This window comes from Myotis lucifugus, unplaced genomic scaffold (genome assembly GCF_000147115.1).
Source record: "Myotis lucifugus unplaced genomic scaffold, Myoluc2.0 scaffold_170, whole genome shotgun sequence".
Classification (NCBI taxonomy): domain Eukaryota; kingdom Metazoa; phylum Chordata; class Mammalia; order Chiroptera; family Vespertilionidae; genus Myotis; species Myotis lucifugus.
Genome location: NW_005871218.1, coordinates 52,075 through 70,263, shown reverse-complemented (window position 1 = coordinate 70,263; position 18,189 = coordinate 52,075). Strand labels below are relative to the sequence as shown.

Below are 18,189 nucleotides of genomic sequence, written 5' to 3'. Positions count from 1 at the left end.
CTTCTATCTCAAAGATGGCTTGAGCAGGGACAAAGTGAAAGATTTCTCTGTTCTAAACTAGAAAGGTACATAAAAGTGAACCAGGAGACCAAATAAAATTTATAATTTACCAGGTAGCCCCCCAGTTCCCTGGGAGAAGCGAGGCGAGTAAAGGAGAAACGTAGAAAAAGGCACACAGCTAATGTTCTAAGGAGAAGGGATGAAGTTTCTAACAGGAAAAGCCAGGTCCAAGAAGAATTGAAAACACCAAAGGTAATTACAAAAATCATCAATCAGATCATAGCAGAATACTAGAATGAAGATTTTTTTTGATAACTGTGTTCTCAAAAAGTTTTGTTGAATGAATAAATTGTTCCAAGTTCATACAACTATTATCCATCTAACACTTATTGAGACACACTTATGCCCCAATCACTGAAAGCACAACATGAAAAAAAGTCTCTAAGAATGCCCTGTCAGGTAGTTAGTTAGAACTACATTCTATTTAGGCTGTATGATGTATTACCTGTGCAGACATTTGCAAGTTAATTATTCTAAGTTACTGTGCTCTCCTCTGTTAAATAGGAATTAAATACTTGCCTTGTCACCTTTCATATCTATTGTCTTTATTTTTTTATGTACTTTTATTGCTTTCGGAGAAGGGAGAGGGAGAGAGAGATAGAAACGTCAATGGTAACATAGCATCATTGATTGGCTGCCTTCTGCATACACCCACTGGGGATCGAGCCTGCAATCCAGGCATGTGCCCTGACTAGGTAGGAATCAAACTGTGACCTCCTGGTTCATAGGTTGATACTCAACCACTGAGCCACAGCGGCTGGGCCCTATTGTCTTTAAGACTATGCAGTCAATAACGTAACTTCTCCATTTAGATTTTTAATACATAAGACACAACTTTGCATATGGATATGAAAATTATTAAAGTAGGAAAAAGCAAAACAGGAATAACTTAAGTGCAATAGAAGCCTCTAATCCTCATCTATATTAAACCACCATTGGGAGCTAGAGCAAAACGTAATTAAAAACCTACATAGACCAAGAAACAAATCTATATAAAACTTAGATTTCAATTACTAGAGAATCAGAAATTATTTCTAATATTATCTATATATCTTGTTACTTAAGAGAGAAGAAAATTTAGATTTGAAAATGTAAAAATGATTTTCTCAAAAACATAATATGTTCGTGGTAGAGACCATGAATTTCAGGAGGGTTTCCACCATTCCCAAAGCGGTTGAAAGGCTCACTGTGCCTACACTCTGTGTATCAATAATCTAGTACTGAACACCTGCTTTTCTTCCGGTGTCTATAACTTTGTATGGGTCAGGCAGAAGGAGCCTACATGACCATCACTCTATGCTCATCAACTCTGGTTGTTGAGCATCTACGAAAGTTCCTTGGTTGGCAACATTCCATGCCTGTTTCAACTCAGTGCTGTAGGAATCAGGGGCTTCCTGTGTGACTTCACTGGAAGGGGACCCTGGAAGCTAGTGCTTGGTTCCTCCCAGATATCTCTGAGTGCGCCCTCTCCTTTGTCTGTAATAGGTCATTGCCATGACTGTAATGCTGAATCTTGTGAGTGCTCCTGGTGAGTCAATAAACCTTAGGGTGATATTGGGGTCCTCCTGAGAAAGAGATACTTTTAAAAGAAATACAAAAATGGTTCAACTTTTTATATACCAGCTCCCCACCAACCAGTAGTGCAGGCTCCTTCCAGATTCCTATCCCATGATGTAAGAAACTGGCTAGCGAGTAGATGCAAACATTTCTCCAAGAGCACATGTGAAAAATTCCTGGGCATATTTACTGAAAACCTAATGAAGAAGTAACTCTTAAAGGATTCCTCTATAATAAAAAATTTACAGTGTGAAAAACAACAACAACAAGGAAATGATCCAGAATTTTAAAGACTTCACATATTAATACAGAAAAGTCTTACTTATGATGTTAATCAAACACAGAAACAGTATAACAGGCCCTTGAGATATATTTTTAAACTTTCTCAAGAGATAATACATGAGATGAAATTCCTAAGAAAGTTAAATTTCTTATATTCACAATTATAATATTCATAGTAGTCTAAACGTGAAGTTGTATTTTCTTTAAATCGATTCACAAATTTATGATGCTTGTTGGTCTATAATCTCATTTAGGCCAATGAATAAGAAACTTAAGTTTTTTTCAGGAGGATAAAAAGGCCCAAACAAAATGAAATTTGTAACATGTTTTGAACATCATTATTAATATTTTAACAAAATGAATATATATATGACTTCAAAGTTTATTTTTATAATGTTATTGAAACCAAATGTATTTCTATAAAAATGCACTATAAAGTTTATAATTTCATTCAATATATGAATCTTTGTTTTTTAAAAACACATATTCTAAAAAAGTGAGCTTCACAGATATCATGCTCTCCTTATTATAAATTATTTACTGAGAAAAAATTTAGCAATTCTATAAGTGTTTTATTAAATATTAAGAAAGACAACTACCAGATTTGAAAACCTGGTCAATATTTCCTAAAATTGCTTCTTTTTTTTCAAAGAAGAAAATGTATTTTTTAATTAAGAAACAGGAAAATATTTTTTACAGTGAAAAGGGACAAATGAAAGAAAAATTTTATTTAGTTTTTCCAATCACATTAAATATTCAAATAAGAAATTTCAATACTGACCTGTAAAGAAAAATAACACAATTGTGAAGTACACTTGCTAAAATTATAAGAAAATTCAGCATCAGTTGCCCAAAATATTCTGAATCTTTTTCATATAAGGATAAAACATAGCAGACAGAAGACTCATTTAGGTGATGAAGCATTCCACTTTGCTCTGTGGACCCTTTAACCTTAATTGCTACAGATATTCCTTTTCCTGACACCTAAACTAAAATTGTTCACAATTTCATGATGCAATTACCTACCATTTTAAATTTGTATTATATTAAGGAAAACCTTATTGAACTATGGTTCCCTAATGACAGAGAAGTTAAACTATTAGAATTAAAGTAAGAAATGAGAGAGCCAGAGAAAGAAGTTATATAGTGTATAGTCGAACCTGCAGTAGCTTGAGCTTAAGTAAGCCAGGACAGGAACTCTCTGATTCCTTTTTTACTTCTTGAGTTTCTTCATTAATCATCAAAGTCACTATCTTCCTCAAGAAACCTCTTATTCAACCATACTAATCATAGCATTCAATCAGCATAGCTCTATTTCTTTTTTAAAGACAGGCAGTATGCTTACTGATTAAGATTATAAACTTTAAAGCCATAGAGACTTTAAAGACTGCCCTAAGTCTCAGTTTTTTTATCTGTAAAACAGGATAATGGTTGTAGTATCTAAACCATAGGTGATGTTAAATAAGTTAATGTTATAAAACACTTAGCTGGAACATAGTAAACCACGTGCCTTCAGTTAACTAACATTCTCATATCAGTAGTCTTAAGGAAGGAAGGAAGGAAGGGAGGGAGGGAGAAAGGTAGGGAGGAAGGGAATGAGTAAGTTACTTCAATGTTGAACAATATATTAGATAAATAAATTGTGGTAGAATTTATTCTATAGGAGCGGTCGCTACCCTGTGGTCCGCGGACCACAGGTGGTCTGTGAGGTCTGAAAGGTTGGCGACTGCTGGTTTAAGGAAACCTTTGGAGCAGCAGTCACCACCAACCGATGGTCCATGGACCAGTGGTCCATGGGGTCTGAAAGGTTGGTGACCGCTGTTCTATACTCTATCTATTAAATTGCAGCCATTATATTATGTTGTAGAAGAATATTTAATAATATTAAAAGATATTCAAAATATATTGTTAACTAAAAATGACACCTTAGAAAGCCATGAAATATCTGATACCATTTTATTTATAGACTAGAGGCCTTGTGCACGGATTCGTGCACTGGTGAGGTCCCTCAGCCTGGCCTGCGCCCTCTCGCAATCCGGGACCGCTTGGGGGATGTTGGATAGCCAGTTTCAGCCCAATCCCCGCAGGCTGGCAGTCCGACATCTCCCAAGGGATGTAGTAGTGCATGAAGTGGCAGGCAGCCAGGGAGGAGCCTGAGCCTGGGTCAGGTGCCGCACCACTCCTGCAAATCCTCGTCCTGCTGTGCCTGCTGCTGCTGCCCAGTAGCACTGCCACGGAAGCAGGAGAGGCTTGCGCTGCCGCAGCTGCACTTGCCAGCCATGAGCCCAGCTTCTGGCTCCCATTGGTCAGCTGAGCCATCTCCCACTGTGGGAGTGCACTGACCACCAGTGTGCAGTTCCTGAGTTGAGCATCTGCCCCCTGGTGGTCAGTGTGCATCACAGCAACCAGTAGACTGGTCGTTCGGTTATTCGGTTGCTTAGGCTTTTATATATGTAGATAGAAAAGCGAAATAAGCATAAAGAGTGACAGAAGAATGTATAATTTTTATTTAGTTTTTCTTTGTTTCCTAGAAAACATATAAATATTTTAAAGGATATTTTGCCCTGACCTAGTAGCTCAGTTATTTAGAGAGTCGTCCCCGTATTCCAAGGTTGTGGGTTCAATCTTTGCTCAGGGCACAATCAAGAAGGAACCAAGGAATGCATGGTTGAGTAGAACAGCAAATGGATGTTTCTCCCTCTCTCTCCCCTCTCTTTCTCTATAATCATTTTTTAAAAATATATTTGTGAAATATGTGATAGCTCCATACAACTGTAATATTTCACAAACTATGTCAAAAAGTGAGCAAATTCTGCAGACAGTATTTATTGTATTTAACAGGAGAGAATTACCTAACATTCATCTGATAGCAACACCTTTTAGAAACCACCCATTTCTTAAACCAATGGGATTTCATTAAAATAAAAAGCTCCTGCACAGCAAAAGAGACCATCAATAAAACAACAAGAAAGCCCACGGCATGAGAGAACATATTTGCCAATGTTATCTCTGATAAGAGTTTAATCTCCAAAATTTATAGGGAACTCATACAACTTTAAAAAGGGAAGATAAACAATGCAATCAAAAGATGGGCAAAGGACCTAAATTGACACTTTTCAAAAGAGGACATTCAGAAAGCCAAGAGACATATGAAAACATGCTCAAAGTCACTAATCATCCGAGAGATGCAAATCAAAACAACAATGAGGTACCATCTCACACCTGTCAGACTGGCTATCATCAACAAATCAACAAAGGACAAGTGCTGGAGAGGATGTGGAGAAAAAGGAACACTGCTGGTGGGAATGCAGACTGGTGCAGCCACTATGGAAGACAGTATGGAGTTTCCTCAAAAAACTAAAAATGGAACTCCCATTTGACCCTGTGATCCCACTCCTAGGAATATATCCCAAGAAAACAGAAACACCAATCAGAAAGGATATATGCACCCATATGTTCATAGCAGCACAATTCACCATAGCTAAGATCTGGAAACAGCCTAAGTGCCCATCAGTAGATGAATGGATTAGAAAACTGTGGTACATCTACATGATGGAATACTATGCTGCTGTAAAAAAGAACGAACTCTTACCATTTGCAACAGCATGGATGGAGCTGGAGAGCATTATGCTAAGTGAAATAAGCCAGTCAGAGAAGGATAAATATCACATGTTCTCACTCATATGTGGGATATAATGAACAACATAAACTGATGATCAAAAATAGACCCAGAGTTATAGAAGCGTAGAACAGACTGTCCAATCTATGAGGGAAGGTGCTAGGTCGGGGGGGGGGGGGGGAGGCGGGGAAGGGAGTAAGAGATCAACCAAAGGACTTGTTGTATGCATGCATATGAGCATAACCAATGGACACAGACAGTAGGGGATTGAGGGCATGTGCTGGGAGGTGGGGGTGGCTGTGGAGAGGTCAATGGGAGAAAAAGGAGACTCATGTAATACTTTAAACAAAAAGAATTTAAATTAAAAAATAATTTTAAAAAATAAACTGGCCCCTAAATATAGTGCTAAAGTGCTATCCCATGTTCCTAAGCACACACAAAAGAAAGAAAGAAAGAAAGAAAGAAAGAAGAAAGAAAGAAAAGGAACCACCCATTACTGAAAAGAAGGTTCCATTTTCTGAATTAATAACAAGAAATGGAAAATGACGCTAATTCCAAACCCTATATACTCAATGATTTTTTTCAGGAACAGATGAAAGCAAAGGAAGAATTTATCTTCTTTTTACTGTACTATTTAAAGTAGTTTGGAGCTAAGTGTCCTAGATGAAGATAAATACATCAAATTCAAGGATATTATTAAAACTCATTAAACCTAATTCCCACCTAAACATAAGTGGAATGAATTAAGACATGGAACTCAGTTTTCCACCTTCTAAACTTAATGAATACATAAGCATTTCTATTAAGCATCAATAGGTAGTTACATTGTCTTGCTTAATTATTTTTTCCTTATCATAAATTTTGGCACATTGTAGAGTGCTCTCATTAAGTCCATAATCCCTTTAGAACAAACGTGTAGTTTGTCATTTGTAAATGCTACTAGCAAACTCTATCTAGAACAGTCTCGTTTTAGTGTTTCCATGAGCTGCATGTTGTGTAAAGCCTGTAGTGAAGTATTTGAACACTCCGGATTAATTCGTACCAAGCATTATTTTGGCAAACTGTTTTTAGCACAGACGATAATTACTAAATGAAACTCCTACTAACTTTAGACTCTAAGAAAACAATGACCACTTTTAGTTTTCTTTCACATAAATCATAACACCTTTTAGGAGTTTCATTGACTAAATACACAATCCAGATTTGTCTTGCTTTCTTCTATGTCCTAGCACACTATGTTCTCAATTATTATAACACTTGGATATTACCCTTTCCACAGGGCCATTTAAATTCACTTTTGTTACTCCTCACCCTCCCAAGCTTTAAAATCACTCAAGCTATGGTTTTTATAGGCAATTCATATTTAATTAATAAAAACATAGAGAACTAAACATTTATTTTTCACATATGTTTTATTATTATTTAAAATATTGTGAAATCTATATTGGATTCCCTGCTAACATAAGGGGAAAAGTGAATGTCTGCCCCAGAAAGATGAACAACAAAGTAAAACTTTTTGAAACAAAATGCTTTAATTGGACACATCACAAGCATACCTTAAACACTTCTTATACCTCAGAATTAAAGACTTAGTTGGATCTCTGACTTTATCCTGGATAACACATATCAATGGTCATAATTTACCATTTTCATAAATGAAGCTGTGCTTTCAATGTTAAAAAGGGGGAGGGGGGATTGCCTGCTTCACAAAGTGTTTAATATTGTAGCCAATGGAAAATAAGTCAGTGCTTTTAATGTAAGTCTTTCTTTAAACTGCATTGCAGAATGAGGTCATTACAATGTTTTTTTGAAAATGTAAACAAAGTGAACCTGGGAGCAGGAGCAGAACTTGGAGAAGGTCGTCACCTGGGGAAATGGAGTGGAGTGTAGGACTTGTGCCAGGAGGCCCTGCAGTGTGTGACAATTTGAGGCCAACTGGAAGCTCCCATTAAGAAAGCCATATACCACCCCAGTAAGGCCACTTATTTGGTCCACCTCAGTTTGGTGGATGAAAATGCCAAGTTGTCTAAATCAAACCTACAATATTAAAGTAAAAAGCATCCTTCCAAACTTGTAAACTAACAAATTTATAATCAATTGTGAATTCGGTTAGGCCAAATAGAAGATTCTTCAACCTACAGGAGGAGGTGTCAAAATTAGAAGTATCTGTGTCTTTTAATTTACCATATTTCATAAATGAAACTGTGTTGAAAATGCTCTTTGCCTCTGACCTTAAGCACTGTTTTTATGTTGCTGCTTTAATAACAGCAATCTGCCAAAATTTTATTATAGTAATATAAAGTACCAGCCAGTATGTTTTATAATTCCATTTTCAATGAAGTGAGCAGGGCTTCAGCTCGTGGATGCTAAATAAATGTTTGCACATTGATTAGAGAGAAAATACACATTACAGTCTCTCTTAAATATTCAAGAACACATTCTGCCCTTCCATATATGAATTAAATATTTAATTTGACCAAATTAATTATGCTTTGAATTTTATAATACATACATATTAAAATACTATTTCAAAAAACATTCTGTCATTAAAACTATTTCCACAGTTCTGGCAATGCTTGCTTATGTAATTTCTATTCCAGAAGAATTCAGTATAGCTGTAATTTCTATTCCAGAAGAATTCAGTACAGCTGAGATTCATATAAGTGTAAGTAGTATCTATATTCCCATCCATTTCACTTCATTTCACCATCATGCATTCATTAATTCTTATTTCCTAAAGATTTTTATAGAGCTTGCAAAGGAAACCCAGGTGTTTAAAATCACTGTAATTGGTAATTAAATTACATAAAATGACTTTACATAGCAAAAATGTCTAAAAGCTAGACCAGTATTAGGTACAGATAATCATGATGATTTTTCCCCTGACTTTTTATTCATATAATACTTGTCACTAGAAAATTTGATAGATAGTCACAAAATATTTCAGAAACCAGCTCTAATTGGTAAATCATATTTATAGTTGCATTATAAATAAATGTGTACAATAAATTTAAAATCTACAATAGCAACCTAAACCATATTTATGACAATCCAATGATGAGGGTTAATTAAGGTAGAGAAAATGAGACAATGGAGTTGGGGAATGGAAGAAAGGGGGCAATAAAGATGACTGGAGTCCGCACCTTTTCCTAAATTAGAACATTCTTAATAACAACCCAGTGCAGGAAAGAGCCCAACTCTGTCCCATTAGCACTATCCCTACATGGGAATATGATGTAGAAAAGACTGGTGAGACACTTTCTGTTTGCCTTTTAAGTGCTTTTTAAGACTTTTCTCGCCCTAGCTGGTTTGGCTCAGTGGATAGAGTGTTGGCCTGCAGACTGAAGGGTCCCTGGTAGGATTCCAGTCAAGGGCACATCCCTAGGTTGCTGGCTTGAGCAGCCGATCAATGATTCTCTTTCATCGTTGATGTTTATATCTCTCCCTCTCCTGTCCTCTCTGAAATCAATAAAAATATATTAAAAAAGACTTTTCTCAGTATTAAAGTAATATAGTTATTTTAGGAAATCTGGAAATTAAAGAATAGCATCAGTGAGAATACTTAAACTTCCTATAATTCAAAAATCTAGAAACAAATGCTATTTGCAATTTTCTGTATTTTCTTCTAGTTTCTTTTCTATGCACATATACATGAATTTTAACCTACTTTGCACTGTACTGAGTGCAATTTAGCATTCTGCTTTTTCACTTTACATAGCAGACATTTCCTTATGATATTTTAAGTACTCTTTAAAAACATCATGCCTAAGAGCTGCAGAATACTTCATCATAATAGCTTTACTACAACTTATTTTTAAATATTTCCATTTTAGGAATTCAGATTGTTTCTAATTTTGTGTTTGCATATTTAATCATGAACATCATAGTTTTGAAGACTTATTTGTAGTTTTACTTATACCTGTGACTTCCTTCTTTAGAAGTCATTTCTAAAAGTAAATATGTAGGTCATAGGTATGAAATTCTAAAGGCTGTTGATGTATATTACCAAATTGCTTTTCAAAAGATTGCATTTATATTGATATTTGATTACCAAGTTTATGAAGGTGCTTCCTTTTCTACTTCTAGTTTTATGCAAGAATGTGGTGACTCAGCAAAGTAGAAACTGGTGAAGCATTTTCAATTATTTTGTAATTAACTATTCCAACCTTTAGTTTAAATGCTGTAATCTCTTTTTAAATCCTAAAGCAAGGATATGGCTTTACTGATTTGGAGAGAGAGAGCGAGGAAGAGGAGAGAGAGAGAAATTGGTTGCCTCCTGACCTGGGATGGAACTGGCAACCTTTCGGTATATAGGATGGCTCCAATCAACTGAACCACCCCACCGGGCCACAAACTGAAAGTCTTCAGACAGCATTGCCAATGTATGTGTAATGATGTTCAGTTACCTTTACTTTTCAGTTTAAAGAGCTGTGACTCCTTCACCAAATTTTACCATAATGCCACGACTCAGAACTGCATCTCCAAAAGGAAAAAATAAATTATTTCTTATGAGGAATGTAAACTTTGAGTCATTTAGAGCTAATGGAAAAACAGAGCATTGCACCTAATGAGATGTATAACTTTGAAAAAAAGTACTTAACTTCAATTTGACTCTGTTTCTTCAACACTAAAATGGGAGCAATATCTATTCTGAGTTATTATAAAACTTACAGTTATATACATACCATCAGGTACTTAAAATGAAAAGGCTCATTCTGTAGTACAGCTCACCAGAAAACAAATCCCACATAAGTTATCAGCTTTTATTGTTTCATTTTTTAAATAAGCATTTAAGAATTAGTAAATATATGAGGAATGCTTCCAACACACACACACACACACACACACACACACAAAAGAGTAAAACAAACAAACAAATAACAAAAAAAGGAACCAGGAGGAAAAGACTATACAAAATGAGAAAGATTTCAACAAAATATAGTTACTACACTGTACCAATCAAGGACAGGATACCATAAAATAAGAACAATCCCAGAATTAAAAGTTCCTATAAATTAGAAAAATAATAATAAAAGATTAAATCAGGAAATCACCAGAAACAAAAGAAATGAGAAGTAGGAGGGAGGGGGGAGGAGGAGAAGAAAAAAATCAAAGAATTAATCCAGGATAGCCAGCATTTTTTATAGTAGGAGCTGCAGAAATAAAGAGCAAAATCAGAAGAAAATCACAATAAAAATATAACAACAATAATGATAGCAGGAACATTACGAAACCGAAAGAGCAGTTTGCAAGACACACAGATGTTCAACAAAGAGATCATAAAATTTCCTGAGAAAAGACGTATCAACCACTACAGTGTCCTCAGACTTCTCAGCACAAGAACTACAAGATCATAGAAGCCTCAAAATTCTGAGAGGAAGCTGCCTATGCTCACGCAAGCTATCAATTAAGCATGAGAGTAAAATAAAGACTTTCAAGCTTTTAAAGAGTCAGAAAACTTTCCCAGGCACCCCTTCTTAGAAAGCCTTTGGAGAAAAAAAATGAGATGCACGTAACATGGATCATAATACAAAAAACAGAGATGTTCCAGAATGGCCGATGTACCAGGTTTAGAAACAACAGTTAAAACTTACGCAGGAGGATGAAGGGATACAACAGAATATCTCCAGGATAAACATAAAAATGTTTACTATTGCAGCCATAACCGGTTTGGCTCAGTGGATAGAGCGTCGGCCTGCGGACTCAAGGGTCCCAGGTTCGATTCAGGTCAAGGGCATGTACTGTGGTTGCGGGCACATCTCCAGTGGGGGGTGTGCAGGAGGCAGCTGATCGATGTTTCTCTCTCATCGATGTTTCTGACTCTCTGTTCCTCTCCCATCCTTTCTGTAAAAAATCAACAAAATACATTTTTAAAAAAATGTTTAATATTGCTAATGGATTAATTTGTCTGGATCCATTCCCTTCTTATTCATAATCTTTATCTCCACATCAAATTCAAGAGGACTTTATTTTCAGAAGAACACTTTTACTAGTTTATCTTGGATTCTTTTGTTTTCTTCATTCCCTAAGATTAGGACTAAGTCTTTACTTGTACTTCTGTCTTTAACAATAAAGGTGATGAAGGTCATTTTTCTGAGAACAATGACAACAAAAATCATTTTAAAATGTTATTGATAGTCATTTACTATTCTAGAACATTTTGGGAACAAATAGGAACAGATATAAAGAAAACTAAGCAAACAAGAAAGGAAAATGTTAAATTCAGAAAAGTCTTAAAATATATGAGAAACATTCATAGAACATGCCCTAATTTAGAAGTAAACAATATTCCTTTCGTAATTATATATGTGAAAACCATTAATTTCACAAAGTGTGATATAATTTTTTAATTAAAATGAAGAGAGGATATTTGGGATCAATGGGTATGAGATCTTAAAAAGCATTCTCACCAAAAAAACAAGAAGTCAATGATAATATCAATAATTTATAAATTAAGAAATAACTATAAAAGCATACAGCTAGCAGAAGAAAAAATTAGAACAGTTGAAAATGGTTGTCTTTTAGGAGCAGAACTGGGGAGATATATAACAAGGTTGCTATGCTTTCATTTTAAGTCTATGATTTTTAAAATGTTTAGGTAATACTTATATTAAATGATGAATGATTACTACAAATCCTATATAATAAAGAGGTAATATTAAAATAAACCCTCACACCATCACACCATCACAAGATGGCTGTGCCCACTGCAGAGGTGGGGTTCCTGTAACACAAGATGGCTGTGCCCACAGCAGAGGTGGGGTTCCCATAACAAGTGATAAGCAGGGACCTGAGGCCATGCCCTTTGGCCCGGGCCAGGGGACCTGAAGCCATGCCCCCCCAGCCTGGCACCAGGCCAGGGAACCTCAGGCCATGCCCCCCGCCACGGTGCCGGAATGGGGGACCTCAGGTCATGCCCCCTGCCCCAGCGCTGGGCCAGGAGACCTCAGGCCACACCTCATGCCCAGCAGGGCTTGCCAGGGGACCTCAAAGGGTGCCCTTCATCCTGGACTGGGGGACCTGAGGCCGCATCCCCAGGCTCCGGCGATAACCCGGGGGACCTCAGGCCGTGCCCCCTGCCCTGGTGCCAGGCCAGGGGACCTGAGGCTGCACCCCCTGCCTGGAGGGGCTTGACAGGACTGGGGTCGGCCAGGTCTGGATCTCGCCCAGTGGGGGTGGGGCCGGCCGGGTCTGGGTCTCGTGCGATTTTGAGGCACGTGCAGGTGGGCGGGCACTTGACTTTGGGTCCTGTGGTGCACCCCAGACTCTGACAGGAGGAGGATTTTAATATACATTTTACTAATTTTTCTTTCATCTCTGACACTTCTATTATAGAGAAAGGGCAAATAGCAATATTAAAATATTTCCTCTAATTAGTTCCCTTTTAATGTGCGTGAATTTCATGCACCGGGCCACTAGTAATTTAATAAAGCCACCCTAAATGTTTGCTTTTTTAGATGAGAAAGTGGAAAGGAAAGGACACAGAAAAGGACCAAGGGAGGAAGAGGGAGGAAGAAGCAACAGTGAAAGAGAAACGATGGCAAGAGTAGACTATTAAACATCTTAGAAAGTATTTTTTAAAGATGTTTTTCATTAAATGTAAAAGAGGTAATCAAAATAATTTAACCTGATTGCTAATTACTGTCTCTGGAATGTGTTAAATTTGTAAATAAGAAATAAGTATCAGTAAAATATAGCTTAATTGCTTACAGTGTATTGCTTCATTCACTCCCCCCATCAGTACCCTAATTCAATTTACTCCTCTGTTCATAGGTAGATGTCCCTCCCAGCCCGCCAGGCTGCCTCTAATCCAGCTCATGTTCATTTCACAGAAGACCCTGTCTTCATAATGTCATCTCAGCTCAAGCTCTTACAGCAGTTCTTTGCCCAGATTTAAACTACTCTGCCTGGCTCCTCACATTCAGTAACTTCCCATCTCCTTACACTGCCATTCTGCCCTTCAGTACCTCCTACACCATTGCCTTTATGGTTCATGCTGTTTGGTCACCTAAGGGGAAAATAATATAAAACTTTCTATTTACCTATCTTATCCACCCAAATTCTCCCCATCTATCATAGTTCTCCCCATCTATCATAGTACACACAGCTCAAGCCATGTGGTCTAAAATGCCTTCTCTGAAAATTCTACAAAACACAGATTTAACCCTTTTCATGTATATATATATATATATATATTGATTTGAGAGAGGAAGGGAGAGAGAAATAGAACAGCAATGATGAGAAAGAATCATTGATAGGCTGCCTCCTGCACGCCCCCTGCTGGGAATCGAGCCCACAACCCAGGGATGTGCCCTTGACCGGAATCAAGCCCAGGACCCTTCAGTCGCAGGCCTACACTCTGTTCACTGAGCCAAACCAGCTAGAGCTAACCCTTTTCTAATAACTCTCACTAATGTCTTCACCTCATAAAAAGCATCTACTTAAATATACTCCTATTCTCTATTTTTGTCACTGTCTATTTTGTTTCCAATAATGGTAATTAATTTTGTAGCAGATAACATACTGAACTCCTATGAACCTTCCATAATAATGAAAATCATAAATGGAGCCCACTAATGCATCTTTAATGGTTTTTTTTGTTTTTTTTGTTTTTTTTTTTAAATATATTTTATTGATTTTTTACAGAGAGGAAGGGAGAGAGATAGAGAGTTAGAAACATCGACGAGAGAGGAACATCGATCAGCTGCCTCCTGCACACCTCCCACTGGAGATGTGCCCGCAACCCAGGTACATGCCCTCGACCGGAATCGAACCTGGGACCCCTCAGTCCGCAGGCCAATGCTCTATCCACTGAGCCAAACCGGTTTCGGCTCTTTAATGTTTTAAAAAAATATTTCATAGCATCCAGTGCATTTTCATGCACATGCCACAATTCAGGATACACTGAATGGTTGATTGTTTAACCCACTTTAAATTTACTACTTTCACATACATCAAATCTCTACATAAACACCCTTTTTGTTATTTAACTTTTTAGCTTTCTGACCTTAATTTTTTATTTAATTTGTGATTTTATATCAAGCTATGTTGTCACACATTCCAATTTTCTACTGTAGAAGACAATAAACCAGTATGTAAAAATTTTACAAACGATTATTCAGCTATATGGTGATAAAAAATAATTTCTATCAGGATTCTGCATAAAATTATCTTCATAATTTTTATCTTATTTCATTTCAAATTAAAATTAAATGAATTTTAATTAAAATGGGATGTAGGATGCAGTGACATAATGGATACTGAGAGAAATGAAAGAGTTTCTGAAAAGTTTCCTTGGAAATTCATGTTACCTGGATTTTAATAAATATCTAGAAAGAGTTTGGAGTTAAAGGCAAGCAATGTAGTAAGAGAAAGAAATGTGAGAAGTGTTGTGGTTCTATGCGCAAAACCTTATTTTCAGTAGGACAATTGTGTCCAAAACTGTGTTATTCCAGTTTTGAGGGATGTTTTAATTCTCCCATTTCATCTCCTTATGGCAAAATATACTTGGATGGGTGGCAACCACTAAGAGAAGAAAATTTTATGAAAATTTCTATAGAAGAATTCAAAATACATATTATTACAAAAAGCCAATTGTAAATTCCCTCATCTCCTGGCAACAGTTGTCATGAGCCACACTGTACTGCTGGGGAAAGGCTTTGAACTAATGTAAACGAACTGCTTTTTTGTCTCAGTTCCTGGAAATGGTATAGCTACATTAAAGAAAAAGAAAAGCCACATGGAGCACGTTAGCATGAACAGTCTTTCAATAAATAGTAATGGAATAGTAATGAAATGGAGGAGATTTACTCTCCTTTGTCAAGACAATGGAAGTTTTCTTTGTCAAGAAGCCAGCTTCTAATGCTGTGGGTAAAATTTCACAAGAGGTCTTCTGAAAGTAGTGTAGTTGCTTTCATAGAAAGCTGTTAGGTTTTATCCCACTTGCTCTGAAAGATTTTTTGGTTGTTTGTGCTTGTTCATTCATTTATTTGTTTTTAACAATTAATTGCCTTTGGTAACTTAAGAAGAAAATTTGTTAAAGACAAATGGTAAGGTTGACTGCCAAGGTAATGGTTTAGAAGAGGTGCTGTCAGAGTCAGAGGAAACGAAGAAAACCAACAGACAAGGCAGCCTATAACTCATACTATTGTCACCTATATTATTAGGGGAAGAGAAGGGGGAGAAAGGGCAGTTATAGAAAAGCAAATTACTTTATAGAAAGACTAGAGGCCTGGTGTATGAATTTGTGCATGGGGGGAATCCCTCAGCCTGGCCGGAGATCTGGGTCAATCAGGACTGCAGGAGGTTGGGCGGGCAGGGGGTGGGGCCATGGAAGGTTGGCTGGCTGGCCCAATTGGGGCCATTGGGGCCAGCCAACCATGGGGAAGGGACATGGGAGGTTGGCTGGCCAGAGTGGAGGGACCACGGGAGGTTAGCTGGCCACAGGAGGTTGCCTGTGGGAGCTCACTGACCACCAGGGAGCAGCTCCTGCATTGAGTGTCTGCCCCCTGTTGTTCAGTGTGTGTCATAGCGACTGGTCAACTGGTCATTTGGTCGTTCAGTCATTAAGTCGCTTAGACTTTTATATATATATATATATATATACCTTAGGAGAATAGATAGGGAATAGGATAGCCTGTGACTCACACTAATCTGTAAACTCTTGAGAAATATATATATGTTCTTCACCATCATGTCATCCATGTAAAGTAGCTGCACTGAATGAATGCTCAATAAATATTAGTTGAATGAAATAGTGATTACTTCAACTTCTATTTTCCAAGAGAAACAGAATATAGCTAATTAGTTCATTCCATGATCTTTCAAGTAGAGAGCTAAATAACCTCAAATGATAGCATGATCTATAACTAATTATATTGATTTAAATCTCTTAAAATATATTTATGTGAAGATTTACTTTCCTTTAATGTAATATCCATAATAAAGACTACTGCTAGCAATTTCTAATTAGTTTTTTTTCAAATCCATATTAACTGAGAATTCAAATACCACTGTGAAACATTTACATAAGCTAATTCATATAATTGCTTAACATGGTAAATGACCTCAATGATGTTAGCATGATAGCAGTTTTGCTGATAGACTGATTTAAGGTGATGGCAATAATGAATGAATAATCAATGATCTTTTATATAAATTGTATGACAGATTTATGTATTCAAGATAAATTTATTTTTGAAAGAGTGATAAAAATTTAGACATCTATAGAGTTCTTTGAAAATATAGTAAAAGCATACCTAGATATCCTCTTTATAAGTAACATAGTTGTTAGTTTTATTATTAGATTAAGCATGATGATAATTTAAAAAAACAACAACAACATTGTACTGGGAAAGATAATGTAAAATAAAATTGTATACTTTGACAATGTTTTATAATGCATGAAATAATTTTTCCCAATGTCCAAAATGTAAGTAAATGATATCAATATCTGAATGCTTTTTGACAAAAACATCAGTTACAGAAAGAAGTAGGAAATAAGGTTTTTATATTCTCAAATTGCTGGGTGGTTTTACAAACATTTGTAAAAGGTCACCAACAGAGGGCTTACCTGGGGTCAAGTGAGAGAGTCCCTAAACCATCAAAAGCTATTTCCAGTGTCCAGCTGGAAGATCTAAAACAGAGAGTAAAAAAGACGGTTCGTGACAAAGCTGACACACGGTATTCTGGAAGGAGTGAAATCAATTGTGACATTTTTCATTTATTTGTAAATGTCTCTTTGGCAGTACACTCACTCAAAACGACAGTTGCTTCTTACAGAATAGGGGGGGAGGGGAACATAGAGGAATCCTGACAGTTGCTTAATAAGATTTTGCATGAGGGCTACTCTAACACTTTCCCCCAACAAGGAGCTTGGCCTTCATTTTCAATATCATAGCTCGGTGATTTAAAAAAGGTGATCTCTAGGAAAAACTAAAATAGCCCGTCCTCAACACTCATTGCCCAGTTTATTTTCCTCTTGTCTTTCAATTAGAAGAAAACATTCTAAAGCAGGTGTCTAAATAAATGTCAGCCTTACAAACCAATTACCTCTTTTTTATTAAAAGAGCACTGTGTTTATTAAAAACAGCAATATGGAGTGTGACTGACCGATTCAAGACATACTTTCTAGTAACTCAGTATTTGTATGGAAATATCAGCAAACACAATTTAAGTTCATCTTAAAAGGCTTTGATATTTTAAATTCCCAAGGAAAAATGAAATTATCAGCAAGGTAAAATTTCACTAGGCTTTGTAACTTGGGAAATCCCAAATTAAGCAGTCTAAATATTTCACTTTATTTATTCATGCTATTGTTCTTCTATCATATGCTAAGTGCTTGGTGCAGTAGCAAAGCAATTGTAACCCCACTTCTGGAAAAAGAACACACATAAAGTATAATGTTCAGTGAAAATGCAGTCCAATCCAAGACCTAGGCCAGTACCTATCACCTATTAGTCATAGGTATTTGCTGAACTGGGAAACTGCATAAAATAAAATGTGTGCAAAGAAAATAAAAAGAATATGCGTTTTGGCCATTTTATATGCCACCACAACCATAGCATTATGGGCTCAAATTTTAGATCCCAGAGAAATGACCTGATTATAGAACTCCATAAAGTAAGGAAGTCCCTAGGTTCTAATTTATCTACAGAGTTTGTTTAAATATA

The 18,189-nt window shown here is 36.5% G+C and overlaps 1 protein-coding gene across 1 annotated transcript in view; it reads right to left on the bottom strand.

Moving 5' to 3' along the window:
* Positions 1-17,155, bottom strand: part of NAALADL2 (N-acetylated alpha-linked acidic dipeptidase like 2) — a 1,041,900-nt gene extending 1,024,745 nt beyond the window's left edge. The window contains 1 exon segment of the mRNA XM_023760057.1: positions 17,091-17,155. The gene's annotated coding sequence lies outside the window, so the exon portion shown is untranslated.
* Positions 17,156-18,189: the final 1,034 nt, after the last annotated feature.